A 14,635-nucleotide genomic window follows, 5' to 3' on the forward strand; every position below is an offset into this window, starting at 1 on the left:
TTAGGATTATTTGTTCCATTTCTTTGAAAAAAATTGATGGTATTTTGATAGGGATTGCATTAAATGTGTAGATTGCTTTAGGTAGCATAGACATTTTTATAATATTTGTTCTTCCAACCCATGAGCATGGAACGTTTTTCCATTTCTTTGTGTCTTCCTCAATTTCTCTCATGAGTACTTTATACTTTTCTGAGTATAGATTCTTTTCCTCTTTGGTTAGGTTTATTCCTAGGTATCTTATGGTTTTGGTTGCGATTGTAAATGGGATTGACTCCTTAATTTCTCTTTCTTCTGTCTTGTTGTTGGTGTATAGAAATGCAACTGATTTCTGTGCATTGATTTTATATCCTGACGCTTTACTGAATTCCCACATCATGATTTTTAGATTCTAACATGCTGTGTCATGTCTCAATAGTTCATTCGTTTTTTATTACCAAGTTGTATTTGTGTAGATATATAGCAGTTTGTTTTTCTTATTTATTTGTTGATGGACATTTGGGTTATTTCCAGGTTGGGGCTATTATAAATAAAGCTGTGAAGAACATTCATGTACAGGTCTTTGTGGGGACAGATGTCTTTGTTTCTTATAGCTAGATGCCCAGGAGTGGAATGCCTTGCTCTTGGTCTTGTGGTAGGTATATGTTTAACATTTTAAGAAATTAAAAAAATATTTTCCAAATTAATTATTCCATTCTACATTCCTACCAGGGGTTATGAGAATTTGGCTACTCCATATCTTTGCTATCATTTGGCATGCTCATTCTTCATTTTAGCCACTCTAATGGCTATGTAATGATATCTCATTGTGGTTTTAATTTGAATTTCCCTGATAACTAATGATGTTGAGTATCTTTTCATGAGCTTATTGGCCATCTGTATATCTTTGATTAGTTGTCTGCTCAAATAGTTTGTCCATTTAAAAAATTGTGTTGTTGGGCTTCATATTATTGAGTTGTAAGAGTTTATAAATACCATGTAAAAGTCCTTTGATATATGTTGTCAATATTTTCTCCCATTTGTGGCTTGACTTTTCACTTTCTTTTTTCTTTTTAAAAGGTTCATTTATTTGAGAGAGAGAACACGTGCACACGACTATCAGGGGAGGGACAGAGGGAGAGATCTGCTTTGAGACTGAGTTCATGCAGGCTCAATCTCACCACTCATCAATGAGATCACAGGCCAAGCTGAAACCAAGAGTCAGACACTCAACTGACTGAGCCAGGCACCCCTTGCCTTTTCACTTTCATAATGGTGCCTTATGAAAAACCAAAGTTTTAAATTTGTATCAAGTCCAATTCTTTATTTTTCCTTTTATGGTTTGGGTTTTGGTATCCATCTAGGAAACCTTGCTTAATCCAAAGTTGTAAAGATTTTTTTCTGAGTTTTCTTCTAGAAGTTTTATGATTTTAGGTTTACATATAGGCCAATGACCTTCTTTTGAGTTAATTTCTGTGTATGATGTGAAGTAAGAGTAGATGTTCAATTTTTCCACAGGTATTCAGTTCGTCTATAACTATTTTGTTGAAATGATTTTCCCTTCTGAATTGGCACCTTTGTAAACACACACACACACACACACAGAGTTGACACATGTATGTATCTATTTCTGGATTCTGTTGTTTCATTTATCTATATGTTTATTTTTTAACCAATAACGAACTGTCTTGATTTTTGTAGTTTTATAGTATTGAAATAAGGTAGGACAAGTCTCCCAACTTTGTTTTCCTCTTTCTCCCCCTTTTTTTTTTTTTTTTAAAGATTTTATTTATTCATTTGAGAGAGAGAGAGACAGACAGAATGAGCAGGGGGAAGGGCAGAGGGGAAGCAGATTCCCTGCTGAGCAGGACTTGTGAGCAGATCCTAGGACCCAGAGATCATGACCTGAGCTAAAGTCAGTTGCTTAACTGAGCCACCCAGATGCCCCTTTCTCTTTCTACTTAATTCCTTTGATCACTCTAGATCTTTTGCATTATCATATAAACTTTGGAATCAGACTGTCAGATTCTACAAAACAAAACAAAAACTTGCTGATTTGGTATCACATGGAATATAGTTTGTACTAAAGATACTGCCATTTAAAAAATGAGGTTTTAATCCATGAGTATGCTGTAACTTTCCATTTATTTAGATCTTCTTTAATTTTCTTCAGCAATGTTTTATAGTTTTTAGTGTAGAGTCTTGGTCATCTTTTGCTAGATTTATTCCTATGTATTTTATGATTCTTGGTGATATTGTAAATAGAAGTTTTGTAAATTTTCTTTTCCGGTTGCTGCTGGAACAAAAGAATATAATTGATATTGTATATTAACCTTGAACTGTGCACCTTGTTAACTTAATTTCTTTGTTTTAGTGATGGTTTTGTAGAATTCTAATCCTAGGCTTTTTTGATATTGTCCTAAAGTCTGGAAACTGTTGTTCCTTTTTTTCAATCTTTTCTCTTTGTTCTTCAGTTTGGATGATTACTATTGATCAATCTTCATTATCCTTAGTTATCTACATTCTGCTATTGGACCCATTCAGTGAAAAAAAATTTCTTTAATTTAGATAATATATTTTTCAGTCCTAAAGTTTCCAGATGGGTGTGTTTTGTAGTTGTTGTTGTTTTTAGTTTCTGTTTCTTTACTTTCTCTTTTCATTCATTTCAAATGTGTTTTACCTCATGGAGCATAGTTATAGTAGCTCTTTGAAAATCTTTGATAGTGGGGTGCCTGTGTGTCTCAGTTGGTAAAGCATCTGCCTTTGGCTCTGGTCATGATCCTAGGGTCCTGGGATCCAGCACCGCATGGGGCTCCTTGCTTGGTTGGGAGCTTGCTTCTCCCTCTACCTGTTGCTACCCCTGCTTGTGCTCGCTCTCTCTGACAAATAAATAAAATCTTTTAAAAAAAAGTCTTTGATAGTTTCACCATTTAGGTGATCTTGAGGTTGTCCTCTATTGACTATTTTTCCCTAAAGAATTGGTCACATTTTCCTGTTTCTTTGGTTGTCAAGTATTTTCAGGTTGTATCCTGAACATTGTTGATGTAATATTGTATAGGTTTTGGGTTTTTTTTTAATAATCCTTAGGAGAATGTTGATGTTTTTGCTTTAGCAAGCAATCGACCCAGCTAGGCTCTGACTTTAGCTAAGTTCTTCTTAACCTTTGTGGGCAGTGGTTTAAATCTCAGTTAAAGTAATCAAGCCTTTAATGTACCACTTTGGGTCTGTCCTGCACATGCATAGTTTAGGGGTTAGTCTGCGACTTATGCAGGTGGTTCATATCTCATTTAAATTGTCAGTGCCTTTGCTGTGTTGATTTGAGTCTGTACCTTACATGAAGGGCTCATTCGCAGAGTTGGGGAGCCCTGTTTCTTTCTGTTTCTTTCCCTTTGGGGATTTCTCCCATTCACTCTACCCTCACAGGATCAAGATTTCTGGTCCCTGTGGCTAAAAAGATGTTTCTATTGGCATTTTAGCTGCCTGTAGCACACACTGCTCTGAAACTGGAGCCTGTTCTCAGGATAAAGCTGCATGAGAAGAGAAAGAGAATGGAAAACTCACCCATCCCCCCAAATCCATCTGCTTTTGTTTACTTTCACAGTTCTCAGGTAGTTCCCTTCCTCCCCCCCATATTTTTACCAGAGCTTTTAATTGTAAACAGTAGGAGGGCTAGGTTATCATGGGCTCACACTGCCGTGGCAGAACCAGAATCCACTGACCCATTTATTTTTATATGGATGGAATTCAAAGACCCAGCAGAATCCTACTTACACATCGGCTTTCTGTGTTCTGATTCTTAAATGTCATATAATAGCGTCATTGAAAGCAAGGAAATCCTTTATCAGTGTTGAGGAGGGTGTATTTAGGGTTGGCACAGTCAATTTTATTTTACTTTTTTCTAGGTGCAAACCTTTAATTTAGAAGGTATAAGGGAGCTATATAATTTATTTCTATACTGCTTTTTCTTTTGGGGCTAAAAAATACATAACATTCTTTACACATATGTATATTGCTTGAAAGGTGATATAAAAGTGCCTTTTGTTTCCTTGGGATCATTTTGTTTCATTTCAGACCTGTCACTTTTATTTACCTGATTGTCCTATCTCTCACTATAATGTAAATACAGTTTATAATGATGCTTTTGAAAATGGTTACTTACTCCTTGGTCCACAGTCCTTTTTTGGAGCTGCTACAACCTATCTGTGAAACATAAGGAGTAGCAGCATGGAGCCTAGAGCTGATTCAGAGAATTATTTTAATTTGAGGACCGTTGCCCAGGTAAATAACAGCTGCTTTGGAATCATTACAGCTGAAGTGGTCAATGAATAATTTACCTTCATATTTAAGCATAACAGTGAATATTTCAGGGTTACCAAACCATAAAAAAAGTCTTAAATATCACTAGTTCATCTAGCTGTTATATTTTAAAGGGAACGCTACAAACAGATACTAGGATGGAGAGCTGGAGCCTAGAGAGTTTTGTTGGGAGGTTGTGATTCATGATGGGGAACATCAAAATGATCAGAGTAGGATTTGGTTTTGGTAAACAACCCTAAAATCTATTTAATAAAATTTTATGCAAAATGTGTCAAGTCTTTGAACTGGCAAACTTGGGCAGGGAATCTTGCAGAACATCTTTTTCCCATGAAATTTTCTTTTTAAATTTATATTCCTTACTTAAGAGGAAGCTAGTCTCACATTTCTGGCTTTCTAGTGGGTTCTGGCATTTTTTTTCTGAATATTGTACTTAGCTAGAACAGGATATACAGAGGTCTATTATTTTACTCTAAGGGGAGTTTAGTTTTATTTTATTAAAATTTTTTAAAAAATTTATTCGTTTGAGAGAGAGAGAGAGAGAATGAGTGGGGAGAGAAGCAGAGGGAGAAGCAGACTCCTCACTGAGCCAGGAACCTGACCCCAGGACCCAGAGATCATGACATGAGCAGAACACCTAAACCTCCTGAGCCACTCAGGAGCCTGGGGGAGTTTTTTTTGTTTTGTTTTGTTTTGTTTTGTTTTGTTTTTTGTAATTGATAGTTTCTTTTATGATTACAAACACAATATATGTGTATTATAGAAAATTTAAAAAATATAAATAAGCAAAAAATAGGACTATAAAATACTATTTTTATTATTTAGAGATGATTCCTACCCATCTTTCATTATATATCTTTCCAGATCCCCTTCAATTATGCATATATATGTATTTTTGTTCCTAGAATGAGATCATATTTCATTTGCTATTTTGCCACTTGATTTTTAAAGTCAAGAGTCTCTGCCTTTCCAAATAAATGCATTTTCATCTTATCTAATATCCAGGACACATTCACATTTCCCCAAGTGTTAGGAGAGCTTTAGAAAAAATTTAAAGCTTAAATTAAAAATCAATCCTTGATAAAAGAATGTTATTCTAAACACTTACCTAAATTCATTTGATTCAGAAAATTCATGGGAAGTCTTTGGTAGGCTTAATGGTTGATATTGATAATCATGTGATTAATCTGTTGCATGGATTAATTGATTCTGATTACAACCATAGAGTTACCAAAATCAAAGATAAACTGGTGCTCTGGTAAGTTCAGGGACTGAAATGATACCCATTCTGTCAAGAAGTTCCTAATAAGAATGAAGAAACATACAATGTGAGGAATTTAAGTGTCCTTATATTTATAGCCTTTGCTTTCTTTTGGGTTACTTCATGTAATGTATGAATAAGGTTTATTTGGTCCTTTGGAAAAGACCCAGGTAATTGCTGACCACTAATATATATCCCATAAGTGAGTTTTTTTCCCCTAAATGATATCCTATGTCAGGGAAGAGTTACATTTATTCTCCCAAAGCCAAAACTAGGCCAAGGGAGGAACATTCTTTATCCAGAATCTCATCAGTTGGTATTTAGAGGACAGGATTTAAGACATGGAAAATGTGGCTTGTTGCCTAAGACATACATATTTTATTCTTAAAAAACAAATTTCTGGAGTAATAGCACTGTAACATTTAGATGAATGTGTCTAATTTTCTTTTTGTCCTCACACCTGAGTTTTTAAATAAAAATGTTATTTAGGAGCACCTTGGTCGCTCAGTTGGTCGAGCATCCAACTCTTGGTTTTGGCTCAGGTCATGATCTTGGTCCTGGGATTGAGCCCCACATCAGGCTCCACACTCAGTGGGAAGTCTGCTCGATATTCTCTCTCTCTCCCTCTCCCCATATTCATGCTTACTCTCTCTCTAAAATAAAAATAAATATTTTTAAACATTTTATTTAAAACTTACATATTCAGTAAAATTTAATAAATAAGAAAAGGCAAATGTAACATTACTTTACTTTCCTAATCAAACAATTATTAGTATTTTGATGTGGCTCCTCCAAGTATTTTTTCTATGCATATGCCATAGTTGCTATCATATACATAAATATACATATGTGTGTGTTTATATACACATACATATATCATATATACTTATATATAAACATATATTATGTAAGTATATATATGTACATTTACATATGCATGTGGTATATACTTGTATATATCTTTATATAACCATATGTAACTAACAATAGTCAAACATTTTCTTCTGATTACTATAGTTTTTCTAATCAGTATTTTTTTAATGGTACATAATAATTTTATTGCAGTATTCGATACTGTATTTAGCCATTCCTCCCATGTTGGAAATTTATTTTGTTTTCTATTCAGTACTCAGCAACTCTGGCCCACCCACCAACTGTGCCTGAGATATTCTTCCTTCCCTTTCCCACCCGTTCTCAGGGCATCTTTCCAGGATCCACATTCTTGAATGTTCCCTTAAGGAGCTTGATCTCAGGGGTCAAGCTTCATTTTGGCTCTCTTACTATGCTCTATCCTGATGTACTTGACATTTTGAACTATTCCTTCTGGTAAGGCTGTCTTGCCAGGAAATTGGACTTAAGTTTTTTTGCCTCTTCCCAACCCTGTCTATATCTTCCCAGCTCGTCTTGGGTTTATAGATCTTGGCTTGAGCCAGAGCACGAGGCCTTAGCTCACTATTGGGTGAAACTCAGGGTGGCAGGGGAAGGTCACTAAATCTGTGGTTTGTGCCTATTAAAAATAACTCTGGGATGAGCAGCTTTTTTCATAACATTTCCTCTCATACTTTGGATTATTTTCGTAGGATAGAATCACAGAAATGGAATTACTAAATTAAAGATTATGAGTATTTTTAAAGCTATTAATATTTACTATCAACTGAATATAGCTAACATTTATTAACTGGTTTTGAAACATTATCTCATTTACTTCTTATAACAGTCATATACCTATCCTCACTGTGGATAAGGAAATGGATGCATAGAGAGTATGTGTAACACTACAATGCAGCATTTTGATCATGGCACCATCATTGTTTATTACAATTCAAGGCAACGTTAGGCTTTGTTAATGTATTTAACCTAATTTGGGGGGTTGGGGAGTATGGTAGCAGGAAAGGTTGGTTAAAATTTTTGTGTCTTTATTTTAAAAATTTATCATTTATTTGAAATTTTTTCAAACACTAAAGTAGAGAGAATAATATACCCGTTTTCTAGATTAAGTAATTATTAACATTTTGTCCTGTTGGCTTTATCTTTTTTTGTCTCTCAACTATTTTTTTAAAAATTAAAAAAAATTTTTCTTTAAAAAAATTTTTATTTAAATTCAATTAATTAACATATAATGTATTATTAGTTTCAGAGGTAGAGGTCAGTGATTCGTCAGTCTTATATCCAGTGCTCATTATATCACATACCCTCCTTAATGTCCATCACCCAGTTTCCCCAGTCTCCCCTCCAGCAACCTTCAGTTAATTTTGCTTCTTTTAAAAAGTAGTTGTGAATTTTTTTTCTTTGAGCATTATCTGTACAAAGATTCTCAGATTGATGAGCACCAAATCCGTTTTAAAGCCAAGGAGAAACAGGAGGGTTCGTTGTTGACCTGCTTATCAGATAGTCTAGCACCAACCAGACGCATACACTGTGATAGGATCTGTGTGGATGTTGAGCTAGGATGCAAGCTCCACGATGGGAAGAGAAGAGGGGGATCCTCCCTACTTTGTTGACTGCTGTATTTCCAGAGCCAGGACAATGCTTAGCACACAGTGGGTGCTCAGGAAAAATCTGTCGAGTGAGTGAAATTATGGTCATTGTTTTTACCAGTTAGGATTAGGTCATCAGTGAGTGACAGAAACTTCAAAATAGCAAAGACTTAAGATGGATGGAAATTTATTTTTTACATAAAATTAATCTAGAGAAAAGCAGTCCAGGCCATTAGAGAAGGTTCATAATATCAGGGCCCAGTTTATTCGTATATTATTGTTCTGTATTCCTGAGCTTAGGCATGTGACTTTCACTTTAGGGTCCCAGTGGACTGCTTGAGCTCCAGCCATCACATCAACATTTCCAAGAAAAAGAAGAAAAGAAGAGCATGCTTCCTTTCTTTAAAGGCACTTCCTGTAAGTTGCACACAGGGATTAATTAATTAGTCAATTAATTAATTGACTAATTAATTAATCAATCTCACACTGGCCAGAACCTAGTCACATTGTGAATTCTAACAGCAAGGAGGGTAGGAAATGTGGCCTTTGTTATGGCTGGCTATGTGCCCCAGGTAAAACTGGAAGCTCTATTACTCTGGAGGAAGGGAAAAAAATATATTTTGGGGACAACTAGCAGGATCCCTTGGTAGTAAACTGAAATCTTAGGAGGTGAAGCCATATACATACTAAATTTTAAATAACCACATAAAGGTTTTATATTATTGAAACCAAGCCAATTGTATAGATGATAGGAAGCACAGAAAGAATATAGTTAAAAACAGCTTCATAGTTGAGGCCTGGGCCTGGATACGTGGTGGGTAGCAGGCACACTGGAGGGCAGTCCAAGGGCAGCAGATGTTTTATATTAGGTAGTGGTGGTAAAAATACAAAAAGAAAATTACGATGGTTATGAACAAAATTCTATCTACTTTTGATCATCAAGAAAAGGTCATGGTAATAGTTTCAGAATCAATATATTTTGTTTAAAAGGTACTTTTATTTCCTTTAAACAACTTTTTAAAGCCATGTTACTTGGACCTCCCCTTTCAAGCCTCCTGAAATTCTTCTGTGTTTAATCAGTGGTTCCTCAAGGCTTCAATTTTCTTTATAAGGCTCTTCTGTTCCTTTGCGGGGCACAGAGCACTTAAGGAACTCTTGTGGCCAATGGAGATTTCTCCCAGAGTTAGGGAACTGTAGTGTCCCTGTTCAACGACTGCTGTCTCAAAATTCCCCAACATAAAAAAAGGAAAAAAAAATTCCACATATTTTGAGGCTGAATTTCTTTATCTTATTATTTAAAAACATTACACTTATATTACGTATTCATCAAAGAGTTAGAAAACAAGGGCGGGCAAAATGAAAAAATAACTTGTAATTCCACTTTCCAGAGATGACCACAGCTAATATTTGATGTAATCCCTTACAGACATTTTAATGCCTTAAAAAAATACATAAACAGTTATTTAAAAAACACTGTCAGATTAATGTTTTACGATCTGCACTTTCAAGGTAATCATCTAAATGAATTTTTTTTCTTTTTTTTTGTCAAGAAGTGTAATAGCATCATCGTTTCAAAGGGCTGTATAATGTTTTGTTGGGGGGGATGTGGAAGGATCGATTTTCAGTGATAGGAAATATGTCTGCATTGCTTCTTTTTATCAGGAATTTAGGAGCTGAGAGGGAGCAGAAGGCTTGAAAGAAGGTCATCAGAGAAGGTTAGTTTCACACTTGCCTGAGGGTGAGTGAGTGAATCTAATACCTGGACAACTGGTTGCTCCCCAAGGAGGCCGTCTAGGGAGGTGGCGGTTGGCGGGGATCACGATTGCCCCTTGCCTGGGGCTCCTGTAGGAAGCCGCCTGAGCCCAGGTGAGAGCCTCTCTGGAGGCAGATGGTGCTGGAGAAGTCGCATCAGGCCAGCTGCTGTTCTGTAAACAGCCCTCTTGTGTTGAATCCTTGCCTTTGTTGGGGGGTAAGAGCTCAGTCAGATTGGGTGTAGATTTGTAACTTCTTTGACTGCTACCTCATTCCTCAGTTACCTCAGCCCCTTATTCCCCAGTTGCTCACATTCTGCTACCAATAGCTGGCGTGCACTGAAGGCAATTACTTCATGAGCTAGGTATGTGCAAGCGCTTAAGCCTTCCCACTCAGGAGCCTTTAGAAATAAAACTCAGATTAGGTAACAGCTAGGGTGGGATAATCAAGGACATTTTTTAATAGTGACATAATAACTTTTCTCAGTTATTTCCTATTGTTTGAAGGGGATCATTATCTCTCTGTGAAACCACATCTGACATTGAGGCTGAAGTGAATTGCTGAAACACTGGTCCTTACCTCTGAATGGTAAAAGCCCACCTGCCTTCGTCTAATGGGTTTTGCACCATCAGGACACCGAATGGATGCTGGGTACTGGCAGGCTGCCTTGATGTTGTGCATTAAGGGTACATATCTTATAACGTGAGAACTTGCACCTGATACAGATTCTGCTCCACAAGAGCAAACTTGTTCTTTCTAGAAGATAAATGGCCTCAGGGATCATTGGCTTTTTAAGTGTTATAAATTTTTTGTGACATTATGAAAGAAATGGGGGCTACAATAAATCACTTAGTATTATATTTCCATTTTCTGGATAACGGATTGGGTGTAACATCCCCAGCAAATGTGAACAGACTACAGAGGGGAGTCTAGAAATAGGATAGGATACAAAATATGTACAACAGAATTGCCCAAGAAAGTCATGTTACCTCTCCTCTGATACAACTGGTTATCCCCGAAATACGAGGTAAACACTCAGGAGCAGTGTTAATGATTGATGGGACATTTATTTATTTATTTATTTAAAGATTTTATTTATTTATTTGACAGACAGAGATCACAAGTAGGCAGAGAGGCAGGCAGAGAGAGAGCGGGGGAAGCAGGCTCCCCGCTCAGCAGAGAGCCCGATGCAGGGCTCGATCCCAGGACCCCGAGATCATGACACGAGCTGAAGGTAGAGGCTTTAACCCACTGAGCCATCCAGGTGCCCCTGATTGATGGGAAATTTAATGAAAATAAAAGCTGGTTAAGTTTTTCCTAAAATAGGAATTTGGAAAGGTAAAAGTAGCCAGGATAGCAGGGACTCAGGTTAGGGGAAGTAAATGAAGATGAAAAAGAAGAATTCAGAGGGGATTCAGACAACATTGGAACTTGAGGGGAATGAGAGAAAGAAAGGAAGGGAGGAAAGGAAATAATTACAGATACCATTCTTATGTAGTATAGAAATAAAAATATGTGTCAAAATGCTAAAAATGGTTTTTTGGTTAGGAAAACTGGAGTTTCAGTAGGATTCACATGTTAAGTGGAATTCTGCATATTCGGAAGGATCATTTTGACTCTTTTTTGATAAGACAGAAAACTGCCGCATCTAGGGAATAGCCTTGCGAAGGCGTATTGCCTAGAAGCTATTCCTTCTGTTAATAGTCATGAAGTTAAAATAAGTAACTTTTTAGAAGGAAACTGAGATCAGACACCTAAGAGGAGTCTTGTAATTTGGCCGTCAAGGTCAAAACCACTGGGCTGGTGTTGAGAGAAGCAAACTCTGAAAATAGATGAGGAAACAGAGCTAGGGGATCATAAAACACTCTGCTAAAGGTCACACTGCTAAATATCGGCATAGCGAATTCCTTCATGATTTAGATACTGCTGCGGAATTCAGTGACTCTGGGGTAAGTTGTGGATCATTCGGCGGAAGTCAAGTGAACAGACAGTATTAGGGCTTTATAGTTAGATGTACTTCATATTTTTCTCAGCTTCTGTGAAATGTTGGCACTGGAATAGATGGTTGGAACCCTAGCAAAGGCTGGGGAAGAGGTCGTGGCTGTGCAGGTGGGAATGTTGAGTTGGCTGTTATTATTGAAGATAATAAAGGATCAGTCATCTAGGTAGAGCTAGCCAGGAGCCTCAAATCCACAGGAGTCATGAAGCTGAAGTGGTGGGAGGTCAAAGACGGAAGAGGGAATTTCTAGGACATAGTCTCCAGACAGGGTCAGTGGCCAAATGTTATGGTATTTTGCTGTTAAGAACTTCTTTCTGCCTTGCTCTGTACTTGGGCCTTGCCAGCCTTGAAGCAGCTGTATTTGGGAGCAGCTTTTAAACACAGAATGTTGTATTTGTGAGATAAGTTTGCAAGTCTCAAAATAGTGGAGCCAACCTAAGCAAAAGAAGAGACAGGGTGTTTGGGATAGACTAGAAGCAAAGCCTGGAAGGCTGTTGGGACTTTCCATATCTAGTCTTTGTTCCTCTTTTATCTCTGCTTGGCCTGTTGGGAAACAAGCTTATTCTAATCAGCACTGTCTGCACACCCCTGGAGCCTTGTGTCCAGGCCTGCACTCTGCTCAGGAGAGGGCAGCATGATTGTCCAAAGGAGAGCCATAGGTGTGAAGAAAGAGCTAAAAATGAGTAGGCCTGATGCCAAAGGGCTGGGGCTAAGTCACTGAGAGAAAGTCTGCAATTGGGCATACAACATTCTTAAGCACATGGGAGATTATTAGTGTGAGAAGGTGGGGATGGCCTGACTGTCCCTTGTCATCACCAAGGACAAACCATGAGGGACCAGAGCTGGATCACAGCAGAAAGGATTCAGGCTGGATGAAAAGTAGGAGGTGGTGGCAATGGAGAATGCAGGCTTCTTGATGGTTCTGGGGAGCAAGTGGAGGTCTCTCCTGTAGCTATTTTGACAAACAGGTGATTCTTGTCTCTCTGGAATGATGTTCGCTCTGTCTTCAGGCAGGGTGGTGGCCTGGAAGGGCCTGTCAGTCCTTTTAATTTGCAGGACAGATAGTTGGTTGGGTCAGAGAAGTTCTGTTTTTTTTTCTGGCCGGTGTCTGAAGGGACTTCATAAGCTCTTTGGCATTTTTCTTAGGGTTACAACTATATTGTGCCATTAAGTAATTGTCTACCTTCTGTTCATTAGTCTCACGTTTCAGTGTCTAGCTGACAAAGTACATGTATGTTAGACTTGCAGGTTTGGGACATGTGTTGTTGTTTATTTAGAAAATGATTAAATAATACGATGTCCAAGCCGCTTTTTGCCTTCAAATCATCTGGTGGCTGTTCCACAGATAATGAGACTAAAATGCTTATTTATTTTGTTTTCAATCACATGATTTAATTTTTCAGATAAAAATAATTATATGCCTTCCAATTGCAAAAGAAAGTAATGAACATTTCCTTCTCTCAATTGCTTTAAAGTCAACATTTACTTTATTCAGATACACATGATTTAAGCATTCCGCTCAGCTCATAGTGTGACAGTAGAAGGGGGAAAGGAGTATTTTATAGTGAAGTCCTCAAAATTAGCTCTAAATGCTGGATGTCTTATGTATTCAATGGAGACCTTCAGATGATAGCAAAAAATCAATTGAAACTTTCATCTAATACTTATCAGAAAAAATGGCTTCACGTGTTTCCCAGCCAAATGCACCATGGCAGAAAAATTATCCTGAAAGAGCAGGAGTGTTGTTAGGGGTTACTTAGTGCCTGGAAAGTCCTTGGAGTATATCTCAGCCTCCCATTTTGATTCCTTTCTCAGGCGCATTCATCTCTCAATTGCAAGTCCCCGTCTAGGTTGGTGGTGTCTCTGACCAGCTGGAAGTAGTTTAATGGTGAACAGGATTCTTTTCTAATAGAATGAAGCTGTCACCAAAAATAAGGTCTCTGAATAGCAATAAACAATGTCTGTATCTGATAATTACACACAAAATTTGTATGCGCCACACATTTTGACACTAACAGACTGTTTTGCTTCCAGATGGATGTCAATTTAAATCACCCTATGATGCCTTCTCTCCCATACCACCGACTTCCCCACTATCATGGTCCTTAATGACTCAGATTTCATATGGAATTTCAAATTTCATCTGGAACACTATGGCCCCAACTGTCCTATTTACTGTGCAGTTTTGCTTTATTTCTCTGTATTAGGTTTGGGTGAAATTACAAAGACTTATGTTCAGAGGTATGTTAGCATTCCACAGCATCCTTCGTTCAGGGGAGAGGTATTTTTTTTTTTTTTAAAGATTTTATTTATTTATTTGACAGACAGAGATCCCAAGTAGGCAGAGAGGCAGGCAGAGAGAGAGAGAGGGGGAAGCAGGCTCCCTGCTGAGCAGAGAGCCCGATGCGGGGCTGGATCCCAGGACCCTGGGATCATGACCTGAGCCGAAGGCAGAGGCCTAACCCACTGAGCCACCCAGGAACCCCAAGGGGAGAGGTATTTTTGAAGGAAGTGTGCGGCCTGAACCCACCAGATGCCCAGAGGGTCAGATGACCATGCACAGGCAGCCTGGGCTGCAGCAAATGGCTTGTGTGGTCCAGGAGTCTACACTGGGTGCAGAGGGAATAAAGGATGGGAAGGTATCTTATCTTTGAGGTGGGCAGGCAGTGAGGGGCCAGGGAAAAGCCAAGGGCATGGTGAGGCTGGCAGCAGTAGAATTCAGTTGTTCTTTTTTGGATGAATGGCTGATGTTGGCCTTGGAGACTGGGCTGCTGCTTAGAGTGATGTCTGCCCATGGCGGTCTTCGCCCTGGTTTTCCTAGAAGTCCTTTTAGAAATGCAGGTACTCTCATTAGGC

This window comes from Martes martes (assembly GCF_963455335.1).
Source record: "Martes martes genome assembly, chromosome: 7".
Taxonomy (NCBI): Eukaryota; Metazoa; Chordata; class Mammalia; order Carnivora; family Mustelidae; genus Martes; species Martes martes.